The sequence below is a fragment of the Choloepus didactylus genome, chromosome X (assembly GCF_015220235.1).
Source record: "Choloepus didactylus isolate mChoDid1 chromosome X, mChoDid1.pri, whole genome shotgun sequence".
Lineage (NCBI taxonomy): Eukaryota > Metazoa > Chordata > Mammalia > Pilosa > Megalonychidae > Choloepus > Choloepus didactylus.
Genome location: NC_051334.1, coordinates 23201144 through 23208186, shown reverse-complemented (window position 1 = coordinate 23208186; position 7043 = coordinate 23201144). Strand labels below are relative to the sequence as shown.

Genomic DNA, 7043 nt, shown 5'->3' with positions numbered 1-7043 from the left:
TTGAGGAGTCTGAAACATCTCAAGGCTGAGATAATAGAAGGAGGCTTTAAAGAAGTCATTAAAAGCTGAGAAGGAGACATGACCTCTTTCAGAATAATTAGGTTCAAAAGATACACCAACATAGAAATGCCTGATTGCTTTGTGACAATTTCACCCAGACTTCACAGCACCCTGATGTTCTCTTCCACTGTCCATCTCCACCTTCAGGACCTAAAGCTTTCTCCTCCCCCCACCCAGCAGGGGAACGGGGTAGAGTTCAGTATAGCTGACAGCCCATGACAGAAGAGGAGACTGGAACATTGATGGGGAATAGAAAGTAATAAAAAGACCAAGAAATACAGGGAAGGGTCGAAGATGCAAGGGATAAATGGTTTGAGGAACATTTCATGGTCCTTCAGCTCTTCCAGCTGGACATGGTACACAGATGAGTGGAACAACACTCCCTGATGAGGGACAATACTCCAAGCCCTTGTTAGGCTCCATATATCTTGGGTTATAAAGTAAAGAGCCAATTTGTGTGTTTGTCTGGCAGAGAGTGTGGGTAGGCTACCCCTTTTACCTCGCCAGTCACCCACAAACCCTTCCTTTCCTCCAAGCAGAAGACAAAGAGAGGGAAAATCGATGCACAGGACAGTTATTGACTGTCTCATCTCTTCCCCAACAAGGCAACAGGCACAGGACCTCCATTACATTTTGGAGTACAACAAGCCATCTTTGGGGTCTTAAGGTGCACTATTCCATTGGACTTCAGATTAAAACTTTTGTGTTAGACCCGAACAAGAAAACATTTTCACCGTGAGCGCTGGAATGATGCTGCACTGTCAGAACCACGATGTTAAAGAACAGGAGTTGCCCAGATCCAAGCCATGATCGATCTGACTCTAACCCACAGAGCTCAAGAGAGGACCATCATGAAGTCCAGAGTCAGAGTGGCAAATCTGGGGAGAATACGCTGTTTGGAACTGTATATTCAAGAGACAGAACCAAACATATTTGGCATAATATAAGTCTACCAAATTAAGGAAGTCTGAAGCTGTAAATCAGATGCCATTGCAAACCTAACCGCCAAAGATGCCCAGTTTCTTAGAAATGGAAACTGTTTTTGGATGAGGACAGGGTCCCTGTGGCTGATATGCCTACATTCTCTCAGGGCCCAAGGAGGCTCCACCAGAGCCATCGGCCCCTGGGGTTTAGCAGCCTCTGTGAGGTTTGTGACGATTATAGGCTTTGAAATCACTGGTGGGGAATATCTGCCACCAGAAACATAATAAATTAGTGAGAAGCACCTCTTAAGATACCAGATTAAAAGACTTTGACCTGTGATCAGAGGTACCAATGAAATAGTCTAAGGGGGGAAGCCCCAAGAACTGAGCATCACTTAAGTGAGTTCCATGTTAGGGGTGTCCATGGACCCAAGGTCACCAAAATTGTTCCTTTTTTTTTCCAGGTTTGCTTCACAGCCCTAGAGAGAATTCAGAATGGACAACTGCTGCAATTCATAGGTCCAATTTATTAGCACTTGTTGGTGAGAAGAGGGAAAGGGCGCTACCTATTTGTTCAGGCTATTACAGCAGGCATCTCCTGGGGAGGAAGAGAGCAAAGCTAGAAGGCCCAGAAGCACCAGGAGCAGAGGTTCCTAACCTCAGCTACATGTTGAGTCACCTGGGGAGCTTCTGAAAAATTCTGATGCCTGGGCCTCTCCCTCAGAGATTCATGTCCAATTGGCCTGGGCTGAGTCCCGGGCAGAGGAAATTTTCAAATGCTCCTAGGTGAATCTAATGTGCAGCTAGAGTTGAGAACCACTGACCCAGATTAAGGGCCTGTAACCCCAATTTATTGCCAAGATTTACTAAATAGTCTTAGACTTCACCACAACCTTCTGACTTTTCATTGTTGGTGAAACTAACCTGAGGAAGAGAAAAAGGCTATCTTGTATGTTCTCCAAAAGCAAGATTAAATCATAAAGCTCAGACTGAAGGTTCTGCAGCAGATCTAGGGGGGACCCCAGATGAGCAAGATCCAAGTGGTTTGGATAAGCAGGGTCTGAAACCTGAGTGGGGCTCCCCCTCCCAAGAGTTCAGTTGCGAGACTGCACCCACCAATTTGTTTTCAGTTAAACAAGATGAACCACAAGGCAGATGGCAGTGACTGTTTGGCCACTCATGCCCTAGAATTTTGGAAACCCAGACAAATGTGAAATGAAACTTAAAATGCTACCTCGGAACATTTGGGAGGTTCTATATGGCCTGGGTTTGCTTCAAGTTGTAAAGAAAGAAGGTCAAGCTGTGGCAGCCTGCAAACATGAAGATATTTACTCAGTAAACACATTCGCATTTTCATAATACATAAGGCAAGAACTCTGGAGTGTCTGCCACTCCCACGCTCTAAGGTTTGTGAGAAGGAACCATGATAAACTCAGGCTAGCCTGGTAGGGTCCCCAGGATGTCAAAAAGTAATTAAACTCACCCCATCAGAAGAAGGATGGAGATTGAACTGTAGGTAAAGTAGCCTCTGGGTGCCAGTATTAAGCACTGGGATTCTCTTTACAGAGACCTCCAGATACATCCTTGGGGAAAGTGGAACAGGGACAAAAAAATTTTGTAGTATAATTATTAACAAGTCCCTCATGGTATTCAGTTTCTATGGGAGAAAGAGTCTTCTTCGTGTTATAGTTCTTGAGTTTTCCTTTGTTGGGGAGTATCCACAGGTAATGCACGAGGAAGAGATAAAATAGTAAAGAACCTGGAGATAGCAAGTTGGGAAGAAGCCAGGCAAAGAAAAACAAAAGAATCCATACGGACTAGATATTAGAAGGGATTTGGGAGGGTTGGAAAATGAGAGTGGGTGAGAGTTTTTTAGAGACCTAAAGCTAGCCACGTGGTGCATTAAGAAGGCAGCAGTGGGAAGAGGAATATTTACGTTAGGCAGGCATTAAGAATGCATTTCCTCTTTGGCTTTTCTCAAAAGACTAAAGCTGTAAATTACTTGTCATGAATTTTGGCTGCCGACTAGATTTCTTTGGACGGATGCCTTGCAATAAATGACTCACATGAGGTCCTGACTTTAGATTATTAAAAGTAGATGTAGTAAACAGAAGATGATTTAAAATTGAGTATAATTAATATGTGGAGAAAGATCAGAGAGGGTATCACATTTATAAAACAAGAAGTGGCTATTAAGAAAGCGATTAAAGATTTGGAAAACAAAATTTTGAATGTAAAAATCTAGCTGAAGAACAAATTTTTTTTCTGAGTGGTTTTCTTGGAACACAATGCAAAAGCATAAAAAGATATGGTATGTGAATATATCTCAATAAAACTGAATTTAATTTTTTTTTAAAAAAAGTAAAAACAAAACAAACAAAAATAAACAAAAAAAAAATCATCATTATACCCATTCAAGATTCTAATAGCTTATGGTGGAATCTCAACCCTTTAGGAGAATAAACATGAAACTGATTAACTTCTTTTAATCATTTTTTTAAAAAAGCATAAAAAGATGAGAAATGTGAAAGAAAAGTTAAGAGAAGGCTTATGCTGAGAGATAAACCAACTATGCGCGGGTGGACGCTGGTGACGGGTATGGGGGGCCGGGGGCGCCAGTGAGGCCCCAGTCGCCCCCCGCGGTGCCCATGGAGTGGGTGTGAATGGTCAACGTGCAGCACCCGCTGGAAATGGCCGAGTTTGGGGAGCGCCGAGAGGGAGAGTGTGAACATGGCAACGCCTCCACGCTCCCCTCGGTCGGTGCCGAGCCCCGGCACTGCAGCACTCAAAGCCCCCACAGAGGTTGAGCCTGTAGCAGCGACACCAGCACTGCCAACAGGTCTGCACGCTATGAGCTAGAAAAGAATCGACGAGCTCATCTGTGCCTGTGTGTGGAACGCTTAAAAGTTGTGATTCCGCTAGGACCAGACTGCACCAGGCACACAAGACTGGGTCGGCGCAACAAGCCAAAGCCCATATCAAGAAACGTGCGGAAGCCGAAAGGATGAACCCGCACCTGCTCGAGAAGTTGGCACGAGAACAGCGATTTTTTTAAAGCAGTGACTGGAACAGCTGCGGGGCGCCTGCGGAGATGGAAGGAAGGACAGCATTGGATCAACTATTTCTTCAGATCGTTCTGATTAAGAGCGAGAGGAAACTGAAGTGGATGCTGAAAGCACTGAGTTCTCTCACCGAGAAGTGGACAATATATATCAGTCCCACCAGCATCAATGACACCGAGGACGACAGCAGCCCGAACAGAGTGCTGGGTTACTCCACGCCGGTGACAAACTTCCTTTCACTTCCTAGAACCAAGCAAGACATAACAGTAAGGGCAAAATATTCACTGGGTTGCTTCAATCCAAGCAATCTCTTCAATTGGGTTCATGATGCAGTCTCCTCTTTCAAAGTAAACAAGACAAAACTATACTGGAAGAAAAGGGTCAGAAGACCTGTATTGACGCAAATACTTAGCAAAATGAGGGGTGGAGCTTCGGCGGCTGAACAAATACTCATATTTGAAAAATCACAATTTCTAATGGTAGCAGAAAACTCGTGTGAAATTTCCTTGATTTTATTTCGTCGACTGAAAAGCGGACATTGGAGATCCCACCCCCTTTTACTTTTCTAGTTTGCTCAGACTGCATTGAGGAGACACATTGAAGGATAGGGCTATGGACCCTTCCTTGGCTTTAGGGTCCTTAAAACAAACAAAAGCAAATCTATAGTAATGACAAGACACAATAATCAGGCATTAATTTTGGATAGCGAGAGCTATTATAACTCAGCCTGGGACAGCTTATCATGGAACCTGTGGGTGACCAATTCTTTAAAAAAAAAAAAAAAAAATAGAAGCAGCAGCTCATTTCCTGCTCTGCAAAAGGAGAGACTCCCATGAAGCTTGTTGAAAGGGATCATCAGGCTGCTGAGGTTTCTGTTGGATTCCACGCTAAGCAAGTGTTCAGGTTTTCTAAAGCTGCTGTTATGCAAAATTCCAGAAATGGGTTGGCTTTTATAAAGGGGATTTATTTGGTTACAACATCACAGTTCTAAGGCCACAGAAGAGTCCAGACTAAGGTATCAACAAGAGGATACCCTCACTGAAGAACGGCTGATGGCTTCTGGAACACCTCTGTCAGCTGGGAAGGCACGTGGCTGGTGTCTGCTGGTCCTTTGCTCCCAGGTTGTGTTTCAAAATGGCTTTCCCCAAATGTCTCTGGGCTTCTGTCTTCCCTCCTCTCTCTCAGCTCCTGTGTGTCCTTGCTTCTTTCTCCCAGGGCATTTCTCTCTAAGTATCTGGGGGTCCTCTCTTAGCTTCTCTGGGGCAAATTCTGGGATTCATCTCTTAGCTTAGCATCTCCAAACATCCTTCTGTCCATATCTCCAAGTGCCAGTGTCAGCACTTGTGTTGGCTCCTGAGCTCTCTTAAGTACTACAGTGGACCAGTCAAGACCCACCCTGAATGGGCAGGGTCCACACTCCATGGAAGTAACCAATCAAAGGTTCAACAGACTAATAAGTCTGCCCCCACAAGATTGTATTAAAGACCATGGCTTTTGTGGGGGACATAATATAGCCAAACCGGCAGAGCAAGCTAACTTTATCCTGCACTGTTAGGCACTGTTAGCACTGGGGCACCAAACCGCCAGCTCACCAGCCAGTCGCCCCTAGGCCCTGGGCGGCATGGGGCAGTCCATAGCTCTGCCATCCAAGGCCATGAGTACAGACTGGGAGGCCCAAAGGAAAAAGCTCCATGTGCCTCTGTGTCTGCGTGGGCCAGGAAAGCTGTGCACGCAGATTAGCAGGCCAGGGGTTGAGCCATGGCAGCATTTTTATTTCAGATTTTGATCACTGCTTGTATGTGTTGAATACCAAAATGACAACTTTTTAACGTTTGTCCATAAAAAAACAAAGATGTCTTTTATAGTGGAAAAGTACATGTGCAAAAATCATCTATTTTGATGCAACATTTGATAATGGTAAAACATCTCACATCTTATTCTCTTTATAATGCACAAAATGAATGAGGTCTGGGTTAGGTAGAAAAAAAGTCAATGCTAATGTTTTTGTTTCCTTTTAGAATCATTACCCTTTACCAGCTTTTAACCATCTGCTATCATAGTTAACATAGTTAAGGTCAGCATTTCTCTTATTTTAATGTAAAGCCAACTCTGCAGATAAACTCACTACCCTCCCCCCTACATGGGACATGACTCCCAGGGGTGTAAGTCTCCCTGGAAATGTGGGACATGACTCCCGGGGATGAATCTGGCCCTGGCATGGTGTGATTGATAAAGCCTTCTGACCAAAAGGGGGAAGAGAAATGAAACAGTTTCAGTAGCTGAGAGATTTCAAATAGAGTTGAGAGGTCACTCTGGAGGGCATTCTTAGCACTATATAGATATCCCTTTTTAGTTTTTAGTGTACTGGAATAGCCAGAAGGAAATACCTGAAACTGTTGAACTGCAACCCAGTAGCCTTGATTCTTGAAGACGATTGTATAACTATGTAGCTTACACGGTATAACTGTGTGATTGTGAAAACCTTGTGGCTCCCACTCCCTTTATTCAGTGTATGGACAGATGAGTAGAAAAATGAGGACAAAAAGTAAATGAACAATAGGGAGGGATTGGGGGTACAGGATGTTTGGGGTGTTCTTTTTTATTTTTCTTTTTTTTTTTGGAGTAATGAAAATGTTCAAAAATTGATTGTGGTGAAGAACGCACAACCATATGATGATACCATGAACCACTGGTTGTATACTTTAGATGATTATCTAGTATGTGAATATATCTCAATAAAATTGCATTTAAAAAGGAAGTCCTTCAGGCAGAAGGAAAATGATAACAGGTGGATCTATGCACAAAAAATGAAGAACACCAAAAATGGTAACTACATTGGGTAAGTATATTAGATTTTTAAAATTTTTGTAACTTTTAAAAAAGATAATTGATGTGTAAACAAAAAATAAACATATATAGTGGGGGTTATGACATATGTAAAAGTGAAGTGCATGGAAAGAATAGGACAAAGGCCAAAGGGGTAGAAAGGAAAGTATAC

At 43.3% G+C, this 7043-nt stretch overlaps 1 pseudogene; it reads left to right on the top strand.

The window, feature by feature from the left end:
• Window positions 1-3631: 3631 nt before the first annotated feature.
• On the top strand, window positions 3632-5785 carry LOC119523384 (annotated as a pseudogene).
• Window positions 5786-7043: the final 1258 nt, after the last annotated feature.